The 14,178-nt window shown below is 36.3% G+C and overlaps 1 long non-coding RNA gene across 2 annotated transcripts; it reads right to left on the reverse strand.

The window, feature by feature from the left end:
- Positions 1–1,062: 1,062 nt before the first annotated feature.
- Positions 1,063–11,636, reverse strand: LOC135301538 (uncharacterized). 2 transcript variants are annotated; one of them, XR_010363288.1, is made up of 4 exons: positions 11,533–11,636; positions 10,667–10,868; positions 9,382–9,743; positions 1,063–1,264 (listed from the first exon to the last, which is right to left on the reverse strand). It is a non-coding gene; the product is annotated as an uncharacterized LOC135301538 (long non-coding RNA). The 2 variants fall into 2 exon arrangements; XR_010363287.1 differs by lacking the exon at positions 1,063–1,264 and having other exon boundaries at positions 6,344–9,743.
- Between the last annotated feature and the right edge of the window lie 2,542 nt (positions 11,637–14,178).

Genomic DNA, 14,178 nt, shown 5'->3' on the forward strand with positions numbered 1-14,178 from the left:
GAATATACATTTTCACAATATGCATAATTAATATTGTGGATTTTATCATGTGAATGAATACTATGTGATGTTGTAGATGTCAGTAATATGAACAGGGTATAAGGTAGTCAAAATGGATGCAAGATTCCAAAGAAAATTCCTTTGCCTATGCTCCTAAAGTCATATATTTTTCATGTCTTTCCCAGTGTTTACGTTCATAGCCCATTCCCATTCTATATTTTAAAATAAAAATCTTGGTGTGTTAATTTCAATTTTAGTTGTAATATAGTCACAGATGTCTACATATATAAGTGTGTATATAATAGATATTAAAGTAAATCATCTGTACACTGTTTCAAGAAGAAACTGAATCATAGAATTGAAATCTAAAAATCTCATTAATCATATTATGGGATAAGTAGTAATCTACAAGTGTAGATTATATTTCATATTTTTAAAGGAAATATTAGTCTTTCTACTAAGCCTCATTAAAATAAAGCTCATCTCATCTTGCCCCTAACAAAACAAATCAAACTGCAGTAACCAATAGAGGGAAGACAAATACATAAAATAAAACACCAGAAGACTAAACCAAGTACCAGACTATTAAACAGAGTATTAGTTCCTTAAGTATCAAGGCATATAATTTGCTGTATGCAATATATGTCTCCTTCACCACAGCGGGTATTTCAACAAATGTGCTAAATAGTATTTTGGGGTTTTTTCCTTTTCATGTATTCATTTAAGACCACCCTGTCTCCTTATCCCACTCCCCTTTACAGCACTGCTGTGTTATATGAACTAGGTTTTGTGTTATACACAATTACGTGTTTCCAAATTAGCTCTCTAAATCATTTTCTACTACACTTACAGTACCTAGTCTAAGCCAGCAGCACACCCTCTAAGAATTTATATGCTTCTGCTGCAGGCTTTGGTTTTTTGCTTGAATAAGTATGTCTATGATAATGCTTGCTTGCTTGCTTGCATTTTATTAGATGAGGTTGCAAATTTCCTTCCAAATTGCAATGCTTGCAAGTACACCCACATGCTTAAGCTGATAAATGAAATGCTTACAACACATGATTATTATGAACAATTTTAATGAGACAAAATTCAGAGGAAGTTCTGGAAAAGCAGTTCTGCAAGAGTTCAATATATATAACACTGCTGCCTTCAAAGAAAGATATGAATTTGTTGTATAGAACAAATCAAGGTCACAACAGCAAACACAGTGAGACATCTTGATGGGTAACTCCCTTGTCCCTCCTGATCTGATAGAGTTACACTGAAAAGTAAGGAAACATCAGACTTAAGACCAGAAAGTATAGCTCATATTCAGTAAGAATCACAGCTCTGCTACCATCAAATCTACACAGCTCCCCAAAGCAAGAAGTGGGTGATACTTTACATACTTTATAAAGCCCACCCAGTTCCATCCAAAATAAATCTTTTTTATTTAGTTAGACTTAACAGTCCCAGTTAATATTTACTTGGGATTTATATACTTTAGTATAAAATTCTTTTATAATCATCATTGAGTCAAATTCTGCTTTTCAAATTCTGCATCTGGTCATAGTGCAGACTGAGAGTGAGGGGTTAAATTCCTCATTTTTGCTGCAGTCTTCTGGCTGCTTGTGTATGTTAAGTAAGTGGAGCATGAAACAGAGCAACCGAGAAAAGGAAGGAGACAGTGGGGGAGGGAGAAAAGTTTCTTAACCACCTACTAATCTGTCTGCTGTTAAATACAAGATAGTCTAAATTTAGTGGGAAATTCCATTGCCAAAATCTGGATTTTACAATTATAAATTATCATATAATGCTCCATTCAAAGAGTCTATCAAACATCCATTTTTATCACAAGCGCACACAGAAAACATTTCTTAATAAAATTCAGTGATAACATTAAGGACAAAGGAAAGGAAGAAGAGATGAAGGGCACACCAATTACTAGATCTCTGTAATAGCAGTGATTTTATAAAATAAAACTCCTAAATGATCGTAAAGGCAACTGCAGTCATGCTGGAGAAGAAGATAGAAAGAAAAGAAAAATGAAAAAGTGTTACCAGCAATTCCTGCCATAATCCCATCCCACACATCCCATCACCTCTGCTCAAATAGTCCCCATTTCCATGAAGAATGAGCAAAGTGCCTCAGATAAAAGGCATGTCCTACTAGACCCTTAAATCTCAAATTAAAACCAGTGGTTCTTTTACAGAAGTATGGAACATTTTTTTCCTTGCTATTCTAATGCAAAGCGTTTTTGTGTGTGCATGTTCATCAAAGAGAAGCAGAGGGGCAGGTACTGATCTCTTCACTCTCATGTCCAGTGACAGAACTTGAGGAAATGGCATATAGCTATGACAGGGGAAGTTAAGATTTGAATTCAGGAGGAGCTTTTTTCACCCAGAGGGTGTTTGGGCACTGTAACAGGCTCCCCTGGGAAGTGGTCACAGTGCCTGCCTGACAGAGTTCAAGAAGCATTTGGACAATGCTGTCAGGTACATGGTGTGAATCTTGGTATTCCCTGTGTAGGCCCAGGAACTGGACTCTATGATCATGATGGGTCTCTTTACAACTCTGCATATTCTATGATTTTATGAGGATTCTTTCAGGACTGCAATTTTCTTCTATCTCAGCTTCCAGAAGCATATGAACAGTGACACTGTAGAAACTCATCTGCTGTAGGCAACAATTTTCTCTGATGAAGCCATATTCACCTATTTTTGTAGAGAGATTTTGTGTTTCATTTACTGAGATTAAGGTTATAAGTCTTATTGAGAGGAATGGAGTTTTAAATAAAATATGGTAACTGAAGCAAGCATTTTTACTGTTTCAGTTAGCATAAACCTGACATCAATGAATGAACAGGTATTTTTCCAGTATCTTGTATTTCTTTGTTTATCTATCTTCCATCTCCAATTTTTTCTGGAGTTATGGAGTGTTGTTACCCTCTACATTCTTGATACATACCGCAGACACTGGAAAGTGTGCCTGAATGTCAAATTAATCAGAACCACAACAAAGAAGTGGGAAACAAGGAGTCAAAGACAGGGAGAGCATTAAAAACTCTTCTCAAAGGAATCTGTATACTATGGCTTCCCTCCTATCACATGGCCGAATGAGGCTTGAGCAATACCCAGGGAGCTCCCACTCCAAACTCTTATCACACTATCACCCATATCTATATGTTGTGACAAGCTTGGGTAGATTCAGCCATGATATCAATTGAATACATAGGAACTAATGTACTCTTTCTCTCTGAATATGATACAAAACTGTACCAGGCTAATTGGAGAAAACAACAGTCCTCCTAGTCCCTCAGTAAATTTAAGATTGCACAGAGCTACATAACTTGCTATTTTTAATTTCAAGATAATTAAAATTCTCACCACAGCCTTAGAGTTCCCAGTGTCTCCCACAGGAAAAATAAAATAACCTTCCTTCTTTTTAATTTTTAATTGTCAATTTTTACACTACAGATATAGATCTAATATATCAAGTAGAATAAATAGGCCACCATTGAGGACACAATTGAGGTTACCATCCCTGGGGTTGACCTGTACTGTAAAAAGCCTCACTGTCAATGACATTGTCCCACATCTACATGACATACTATGTTTGCTTATAAAGCAACTACTGATGCATAAGCAAACCATAAGGTTCACAGTGTGAAATGAGATTTTTTTTTAAAAGAGATCACTTCTGGAATCCAAAGTTAGTCTTAAGAACATGTAGAAAACAACACCGCTAAAATTTCCCATATTGTCAAAATAAATGCAGTTCGAGTTCAGGGAAATATACCAAGAGATTTTTAAACTTAAGAAAGCAATGAATGTAATGAAATAAATATACATATTTTTCTAACTAATTTTAAGAACAATTGCACAAATATTAAGAAAAACATGTTTTCAAGAATTTGAAGTACTCACTCCTAAGTCTTACAAGATCATTAGAATGATAAGCCAAGTATTTGTTTGACTAGCAAATAGTATTTGCTTGACTAGCAAAACTAGACTCTTCTAGTTTTGTTTTAATTGTTCATGTTCTAATCTTACATCCTATTCAAAATGTCATAGAAATAGTGGATAAAATTAAGCTTAAGTCAGACCACTGAGGAACCCAATTTGAAATACCCCCATTTAACTCATAAGCTAATGCTAACTTCTCTCCAAGAGTGCTTTTTCCATGGATTATATACTCACTTTATCTTTTTTTATAGACTATATTTCTGTAGTTTAAAGGTACATCTAAGACCATATTATTATAAGTAAAGATACAGTGCTGCTTGACAATATTAGTCTGCCAGAGAAAACAGAGCAAATGAGCACAATTAGACCAAAAGGTAATATGCATATATTGCCTATTTGAAAAAAACAAAGTTGTTCTACTTTCTTATGTATTGATAATCCATCTTGGGTTTTTTCACAGAAATTTAACTTTAGTTAAAATATTTGTGTTCTGTCTTCCCTCCCTAATTTATTTCATGCTTTAGGTTCAACTACATATACCACTGCATTTCCCTTATTCTCTCCTTTTTTGCCCAAAGTTAGCAGTGTAAATTGGTTTAGGTCTTCACATAAATTTATCAGCATATCTTTGGTACTTCTAACTTGTATAAATCTTCCTTGATTTAGTTTCCCAGTAGCTTCCTAGATTTGGGATAACATATAAATGGAATCTATTTGGAAAGAGCTTACATGTCTTCTCTTTCCTCAATTGTAGTGCAAATTCAGCTGCAACCTGCAAGAGGCCTTCTGCTGACTGCAAGCTGCCAAATTAAAGCTGAGCAACAACCAAGTGTCACAAAGATCTGACATGACTTATGTCAGTGTGGTCATAGGGATAAATTATTTTTTCAGTCAGTTCTTATAGAGCAGTACAGTGGCCTTTCACTTCACATATGACATTCTATTATTTTTAAAAAATTAACCTGTTTATGCAAACCTATAGCACTTGTGTCAACCTATTCTGTGTTAATAAATTGATTCATTAGGAAGTAAATTGAGCAGCATCACAACAGGCAATGAAAGGTTCACATGATGCATAAGAAATTTAGATATTTCTAGAGTGAAATTACATTTGTAAAGAACAAATAATTAAAATACTGAGTATGTTAGTATATTTCTAAAATAATAGTAGCAATTAAACCTTTTCATTAAGTCATCCAGAATCCATGATTTTCCAAAGGGATGTTACTGATATATACTCATTCTCAGATTAACTGAACTGTGTAAATCTAATATTGTCATTTTCATGGCAATAAAAATTATTAAACTGTAATTTATAGTATAATAATTAGAAAAAAAACCACACAGCAACAATAAAAAAAAGGAAAAAAACATAATCAATTTTAGAGAAAAAAGAAGACCAGATGGCCATATTATTCAAAGAAAGAGTATTAACTATAGAGGCCTTATTTTGGTTGCAACAGGATTATTTTTAAAATTGGTAGTAATAATACCATTTTTATTTTTAAAAAACCTGAACTGGATGCTCAGAAACAATTTTACTTAAATTATTTTCTGTAAAATAATGTCAAGATATTCTTCCTCTCTTGGAAGCATAGTCTTGTTAAAAGCTAAGTCATTCCCACCAGCCTGTACTAGACCATATTTTATGGTCTCTAGTGACACTAAACAAAAACTGCATTAAAGAACCAATGAATTGTAGATATTGCTGTAAAAATGACACATCCCTCACAAACCCTGTCTTTGGTGAGTGTTCTCCATCTCAGTGGACAGAATACTTTTACTTGTCTGTGCCCCTGTTATTCATAACAGATTGATGCAGACTAGAAAAAAGTTCGATGTGACAAATGTAAAGAAGTTGCTGTGGATCCAAAATACTGGCCAGTAGTTCCTCTGATGTAGTTCCCTAGGCTAGAATGAACCTAGACTCATTTCTGTCTGGGGCCCCTGTATTGCAGTGGCAGAGTATCTTTAGATTCACTTCGTGTAGTAGATCAAGTTTGATATAATTGAGTAATTACCAAATGACTGTAATTGTGCATTAAGGGAAGCATGTGTGAGAATCTTTGCAGAATCAGAACTCAGGAGAAATTTACCTTTCTAGATGATACATTTGGTAGCTACCAGGTGCTAATTTAAAAGTACATGATTTTAAATGCACCAGTATTTAATCCCAAGTTCTCCCTGTCCCTAATGGTTTCCACAATGGGAATTATTATTGACCCACTGTCCCCATTGCCAATGATTGCTAATTTTCTATCACATCTTAATAACTAAGTTTACAGACTTGGAAATAAAAGTCTAATGAATTTTTGATCTGCTTTGAAGCAAAAGAACCAGAACAAGCATGAATTACGACAATCTGAAAAATTGAAAACTATATCAACTGCAGCAGCTAAGCAAAAAGTCATTTATTCAATAGTGTAACATCAATTGAGAGAAAACATTTCTCTTCCAAAGGTTCTGTCTCTTGCTAATATAAAGTAGAAAAAGTTTTGTTGTAGTCTTCTGAATATTTTTTTTTACTTCTGTTATCTTGAATACTGTAGTATTGGCCTATCAAATGCACTTATACTAACTAAATTAGATACTATTAGTTTATCTAAAGACAGCATACTAAATAGCATAAGTTCAAATTACTAACTTACACTACATACCCAGGGGACATTACAATGGCAGGAAATCAGTAGTTTTGGTAGAAAATCTGAAATATCTACTGCCGCTCCTCCTCCTGTCTAGCTGATGACAGGAGGTGGGGGGAAGAGGGGGCAGAAGATCCCCCACTCGAGCCCCATTGAATCCCAGGTGCCAGTGTTGGTGCATCATAAAACACAGAGCAGCATACAGGTCCCAGGGTAACTTTCTTTGATGGTGAAACTTCCCCTCTTCATCCTGGGGACCAGGAACAAGGGGCAGAGAAGAACTTATATGTGGGGGCAGGTCTCAGGGGAGGGTACAATATTTAACAAATCAGGAGAACTGGGAGTAAAAAACCAGGTGGGAACCACAGTGTATAAACCAATAAAATTTCCAAGGGAGGAGAACAATATCAGTAAACTGATAAAGTTTGGGGAAATAGAAACTAGCAACTAACAACAAGAAAAGTGACGAATGTTCTGGAAAGAAGCAGGAGCAAAAGGAAACAGCATAAAGAAAACTACTAAATTACAAATCAAACAATAAACCTACTAATAAAACAAAAACCACACTGGAATAGTCTAGGAAAGCTTGACTCTCACATTAAGAATATAGCTTCTAAAATTTACGTTTCCTTGAAGGTATTTCAGGTTTAAAATCCTAGATGGAGAAACACTGAATCAGCAGTCACATTTGAAAATCTTGTCCATGAGATTCCTCCCTAGTCTTAGAACACTGCTGTCCAGTAGCTGCTCAGAAGAGAGTGCTCTTAGCCTGCTCTTTTTACAAACACTTGTGATAATGTAATAGGAAGAAAGCACAGACTGAGCAGATTCCTTCTCATGACAGTGCAGACTTAAGATTTCAGAGAGGCTCCACAGCTAACATTTCCTTGACTACCAGATCTTAATTAATAGAGCCTTTAGGCTTCTGATAGACATCATGCCCAAAACTAAAAGATGGTGTAAAAGAAGAAGAAATTGAAGCAATTAATCTGATTAGATGCCTTGGAGTACCTTGAGAAGAAAGGAAATTTCTCAGTAATAACCATTTGTATTAAAAATAGCAAGATGAAATCTTTGAAAACTAACAAAACTGAGGAAAATGTGTGCCACAATTCATCTTTCCTTCCTGGTAGAAAGGCAATAAAAGGATCTACATTTCATTTGTTCCCTCAACTTATTTGAGAAGCATTTAATTCCATTTAGCATGGAGTCCCCCATCTCCTAGTTATCTTAGCACAAGTGAGAGCATTCAAAACAATAAATGGACTGTAGACAGTAGAATACTCCCATCTAATCTCAAGTTCTTGCTTTTGTTTGGGAAGGATCAATTCACCTCTCAAGCGTTATACCTTTACATTTTATGTCTTTCCTGTCACCTGCGGGTCAAGCCCATAAAAGAATTTTCATGACTAGATATCAGGCTCATATTTATGGCTAGCAAAGGCACATTGAATATATTTGTCTCAGGAGCCTAAGGTTCATCTGTAAATAGAAAGTGCACATCCTTAATAACAATTTTTCTTTTTTCTCAAGACTTTCAGATATTTGCCAGCCTGGTCAGGGATACTGTTCTATGTATACGGCAACATTAATGAAAGTCAAATGTGCATATAGAGGTGATCTGTGAAGAGTATCTATCTGTACACAGACGCAAAAAGTGAAGACAAATGTCCTACAGGTTTTTTTTGTGTTACTTCCACCCACAGCTGGTTTTGAATATTTTGCCTGCTAAATATAATTTATGGGTATCTCAATTGATGAGGCACATTTTCAATTCATATCAGAGCTCCGTTTTTGAAATATAGCACAAGTAAAAGTTTACATAGCACAGTGGCATGATATCTTGTTATGCATTATGCTGGTATTTACTTGTCTGTAGAGGAATAGCAAGACAGAATTAAACAAAGACAGACTATAATGCAATGAAAGACACATAAAAGATAAGAAAAAGGTAAGCAAAGATAAGAATATCAGTAGTTTTTCTGCTTTTTCCATGCTTTTGATATTAAAACATTTTTCACAAGATAAGTGTAATGGGTTGATGCTGGCCAAATGCCAGTGCACCCACGAAAATAATTTACTCATTTTCCTCTGCTATAGTTAAGTGGATGGGGGAAAGAAAACTGGTGGGGTAAGATAAGGATTAGGAGAAAACACTTTAAGAGCAAAACAGGCTTAAAACTTTAAAAGATATAAAGAAAAAATTATTAACAGAATTAAAAGAGGATAATGAGAACTAAAAATAAACATTTAGAACACCTTTCCTCCCCCCCAACCCTTCTTTCCTTCCCACTGACAGCACAGGGAGAAAAAACATGGGATCTTTAATCAGTTTGTCAGTTCTAAAAATATTCCTGCAGTTCACTTAAGGAGAAGAGTCTCTTTTGCTATGTTATGGAGTCCTTCCCATGGGAGACAGTTCTCTGTGAACTTTTTCAATGAAGTTTTAATTTTCACAAATAACAGTCTGCCCAAAATCTGCAACATGAAGTCACTCCCATGGCTTCCAGTCTTTCCACAACTGCTTTTTGGGGGCTATTTATTTTATGGGGTGCAGTTTTAAAGGATGAACTGTTCTAGAGTATAAAATCAAGTGCCCTCTTCCTTTGTTTTTGGAAGAAAACACCCTCTCTCTCTCTCTCTCTCTCTGTTCAAGCCTCTCACCAGCTTTTCACATCCACACGCTCCAGCATGAGGGCCTTTTTCTCATGGGCTGAGGGTGAGTGGTGCATCCCCCCATGCATGTGATTCATGAATCACAGGGAAACAGTTTGGTGTATTATAGTCCTCACCATGGCTTGCAGAAGAATCTCAGCCCTGATACTCAGAGCACTTCCTTCTTCCCTCCTCTTCTCCTCCTTCCTTGGTCGCTACCTTAGTGCTTCCATGTTGTTCTCCTCACCTGTCTTCTCCTTTTCCTTTTTCCTGACTCAGGAGAGAATTGGTGTTCATAAGTTCGTTTGTTCCCAACTTCTATCAAGTGAAACAGTTTCCATGGAGTTCTACAGCACTGAAAGGTTGATCTTATCCAGGCTCCACAATGGGGCAATCACTCGCCATGCTTCTGTCTCTGTCGGTCACGTGGTCTCCACCAGCACTACACAAGCCATGCTGACTGCTGGCTCCATTCTGCACCTTTTCTTCTTGCAGGATGCTGAAAAAAAAAGCTGCTACCACTACCTTTCTGTCCACAGCATGGCTGGCTAAAAGCAGCTAAGTAAATAAAGTCCATGGCAAGCCATGCTGAGAGAGCTGCAGCCATGTGGCACTGCCCTGGCCTCATGGTTTCTTGTGGCCTGGGATGATCCCTGGCAGCATTGTCCAGAACCTGTGTGGGGATTAGGTCCAGTGGCCTCCTCCAGGAAAGGCCCCTGCCGTGCCAGGAAGGGGACCTGGCCAGCCTTCCACCTCTTTTTAGAGAGCAGGGAGCAAGAGAACTTTGTGTGACTTTTTTGTTCTTAAATATGCTGTCATAGAAGCAGTGTGGCTTTTTCGTTCTTAAATATGCTGTCATAGAAGCAGCCGTAAGAGGAGGCAGTGTTCAAGAATAAATTATTGTCAAGGTCTAGGTTATGGGAGACAGTGTAACATTTAACTGAACTGCCCCTTGAAAACAAAGGTGGCATGGCAATCTGGAGTCATGCACTGGAGCATGACACACAATTGGATTCACTGCAATATCCCTCCATTCCAAAATATACTACCAACATGCCAACAACTACCATTTCAATCAGTCCACACATACAGCATAAATGTATATTTAAAAATATCAACCTGACCAGTGAAATAGGGATTTGGGCTGAAGTGTTTTCTTTTTGGATTTTTTGTTTTTTCCTTTTAAATCAGATCACTTAAGGGCTACATTGCTATCAGTATTAGTGGCTTGTCCCTGTACAGAGTACAGCACTGGCTAACACACCTTGGTGAAAATTGTTTTTTGTGTAGACACACAAAAACACACACGCAAACACATGTTCTCATTTTATAACTTCAAACCAAACATCTAGATTCTACCAGAGACCTCTAACAACCTCTTCACCAGCTCTGAAGATATTAATAGAAAAGTAGTATATTTACCTGAATTGGTACCAAGAATGCTAGTGCCAGGGTTTGCAGGTGTTGAGTGAAGAGCCAACAAGGCTCTCCTGAACCTGAGGGGGGCAATGTGTTAGATATCTTTTGGGGGATCAGGGATGATGCAGCCTTAACCTCCACAGGGGTCTTGAACAACAGCCTCTGATTTCCCTTTCTTTATAAGAAACAGGGAGTTTTTTACATGCTGAAAAACAAGAAAACAAAACAATGCCTGGTATGTGAAGACATATGAAGGAATCATTCCAAAACTGCTCTAGTGGTCTAAACTAGTGTAGTGGTCTAAATTAGTGTAGACACAGCCCTTATGATGGCCATTAGCTTCCTCAGAAAGAAGAAAAGACAATAATCTACCACACAGCCCTGTCTCACTTGACGTTCACCTGATCACAGATCAGCAGTAATCCTATAATGAAAAAGGACACTAGAAAATGTGTGTTTAGAAACAAGAGAACCTTTCTCAGCTTGCTTTTCTTATTTCTAAAAAGGCATGGTTTTGATATCTTGCTGTTGCTGAGAAATACTTTAAAAGAGAGGACTCATAAAATTGCCCCAAAAATAAACAGCTTCCAATCTTAAAATTATCTAATTTTCAATGGCATCTTGGCTGAGTTATCAATCTTAAATATAGCAACCCATACACAGAGGCTCATGTAAGGTGTCAGCCATACCATAGATAAATGCCTTTTATCTTCTACTCAGCTTTCCCAGTTCAACCTAATAATCTGTGCCCACAGGTCTTCAGCATACTTCCAGCTCCTCAGTGTGGTGGCCAAGAGCTGGCCTGTGGGTCTCAAAGGATAAATAATTATAAAATTATAACAGAAATATGTGATCAGTTACATAACTACCTGACTTCCATAATATGATCACTAAGAGCAGGCCCAGGCCATTGGAGACTCAGGCTTCTATTGGCTGGCTGAGCAGGAAGTAACAGGCTCAGCCAATGAGGATTAACCTCATGGGCTCCTAAGGTATATAAGGGAGCTAGACCTGAATAAAGTGAAGTCTTGCTGCATGAACTTAGTGTGTCTTGTCACTGCTCTGTCTCTGAAACTGTGACACCTCAGGATCCTGGTGATGATCTGGTGCCTGGTTAATTTTGCACACTTTTTGATTAAAATGCTCTGAATCAGTTATGAGTCTCTCACTGCAAAGAAGCCTGTTCATCTTTCTGCATGTATGGAAGAGCAACTATCACAATCTTGCAGTAAAACCAAAGAAACCCACATAAATGCCAGAACAAGAAAATCTCTATTTTGCTGATCATTTATATTAAAATTTATTATTTCCTTGTCGAATGAAAAATGTGGCTAAATTCCTTTTTTAAATCAAAGTAGGTCATATTGCTTTCACAAGTATTTTGATACATAATCAAAGATAATTCTTTTGCAAGGAAAGATAAAATTGTATTAGATTGACAAGTCTCACTTCCTGCTGATTCAAATTTTTTTATGTTCAATAAAAGAACAAGATTCTTGGCCAATCTGAAAGTTCTAGCAATTTATGAAAAAAATGCTGCACCCAGATGAATTGGTGAAGTGACTGACCATTATCTTACAATTTCTCTAAGAAAAATGCATATTCATACATTCATGCATATACCAGCAGTATTTTTCAATACAAGAGCATGGGAATACTCCTTACTAGTGTAAATATAGCCAGAATATGAGAGGAAACCCAAAGAATAAACAGCTGGTAGCTCTAGGAAATCATACAGTACTCTAGTTCACAGTGATATTACTTTGAAAGTTTATTTTTATTGGATTGTCCTCCAAGAAGAAGATGGAGAAGAATTGGTAACTTCAGTCTCTCTTTATTTTCCAAAAACAATAAATTCTTCATTCTTGGCTAAGTCTAAAAGAATTCCATTGCAGCAAATAAAAAGCAATGCTTTACAAAAAGCCACTCCTAACACTAATGAAGAAGTGAGGATGCTGATATAACCTCCAATATATTTATCATTACTGTAATGAAATAATTTTTGTAATCAAAGCATGAAATGATTGTGTAAAGACTTTTTAAAATTTATTTATCTATTTACTTATGTCTAGAAACACTCCTTCAGATATCATATCTATCTCCACATTGCCCAAAGATTTTCCTTGAAAGACTATACAGATAGTATGCCATTCACAGAAATTTTCAGGTGCCCTAAACATTTTGACAGTTTGCTTTATAGTCTTTATAATCTTCCTTTTTAAAATTATCTGCACCATTGTAAAGCACACACACAAATGGTTCTACTATTTGTGTTTCATCTCTTGTGAAGATCAAACTGTGAGAGAGTAGGTTTAGATTAGATATTAGGTAGAAATCCTTTGCCGTGAAGATAGAGAGGCACTGGAACAGGTTGTCCAGAGAAAGTGTGGATGCCCTGTCCTGGAAATATTTAAGATCAGGCTGGATGGAGCTCTGAGCAACCAGGTCTATTAAAAAGTGTCCCTGCCTATGGCATGGGAGATGGAACTAGATGATCTTTAAGGCCTCTTCCAACTCAAACCATTCTACGTTTCTATGTTTATGCAATACTTTCTTAAGGCCAGGTAGTGTTTGTACAAGTCTGCTGGAACCTACATACTAGCTGGTTGGTTCTTCCCACAACTGAGCAACTGTACATACAGTGACACATCTGCCTTTCCCATGGTTCTAGTAAAGGCCACAAAAAGTAACAAGTAATATTTTCTTTAGCTATAGGAAAAAAATTTAACCCTTTGACAAGTAGGTAAAAAGAAGAAAAGTAACTTTGGATTTTCTAGCATCTCTGGAAACATACATTCAGCAATTGTCTCTCCTTCTATGGCAACACTCTCAAAAGTTTTCCTGAATTCCCTTAGTAAAAAAAAAATTCAAATAGTGTGCTTTCTAACAGGCAGCTTCTTGAAAATCCTATATTGTCATCCACCTAAATTCCTTAGCATTCCCTGGAAGCATCCTATAATCAGCATTATTTATTAGCAAGGCAAGTTATGTCCTGAAATAAAAATTGTTTACTCCTGTTGGCGTGAGAAAGAGGGAATGAGAAAAAAGGGACAAAATAAATACTTTTAACTTAATGAACATTATAATGGACCAGTTTCAAAGGATGGGAATAAAAACCTTCCAAATGTAATATGATAACTACTAACACTGTTTACCATGTTCAACACCCTAATTTCAGAAGTTAAACTTTATTTAATTGCCTGAGATCTGCATAGTAGAGTATTTTTTAGAACACACATCTTTAGTACAGGCAAGGTTTAGCAGGTCTCTATTTGTTTTCTTCTATTCAGCTTCTAAAAGGAAAATAATGATAAATAATGCAATGTTAATAGATTAAAAAACTTTCTTTTTTTTTTTTATTTCTTTCTATCCATCAGCTTAAATTTTCCTTGTCTATCTCTTCCTGAGGGATCATACCCCTGCCTTTTTCTCTCAAAGTTTTGGTTTTGGACTTTCACCTTTGGCTTACCTAAAGATGGACTGAAGTAAATCAACAGACAGGATGCTTTAAAAAT

The sequence above is a fragment of the Passer domesticus genome, chromosome 1, assembly GCF_036417665.1.
Source record: "Passer domesticus isolate bPasDom1 chromosome 1, bPasDom1.hap1, whole genome shotgun sequence".
NCBI lineage: Eukaryota > Metazoa > Chordata > Aves > Passeriformes > Passeridae > Passer > Passer domesticus.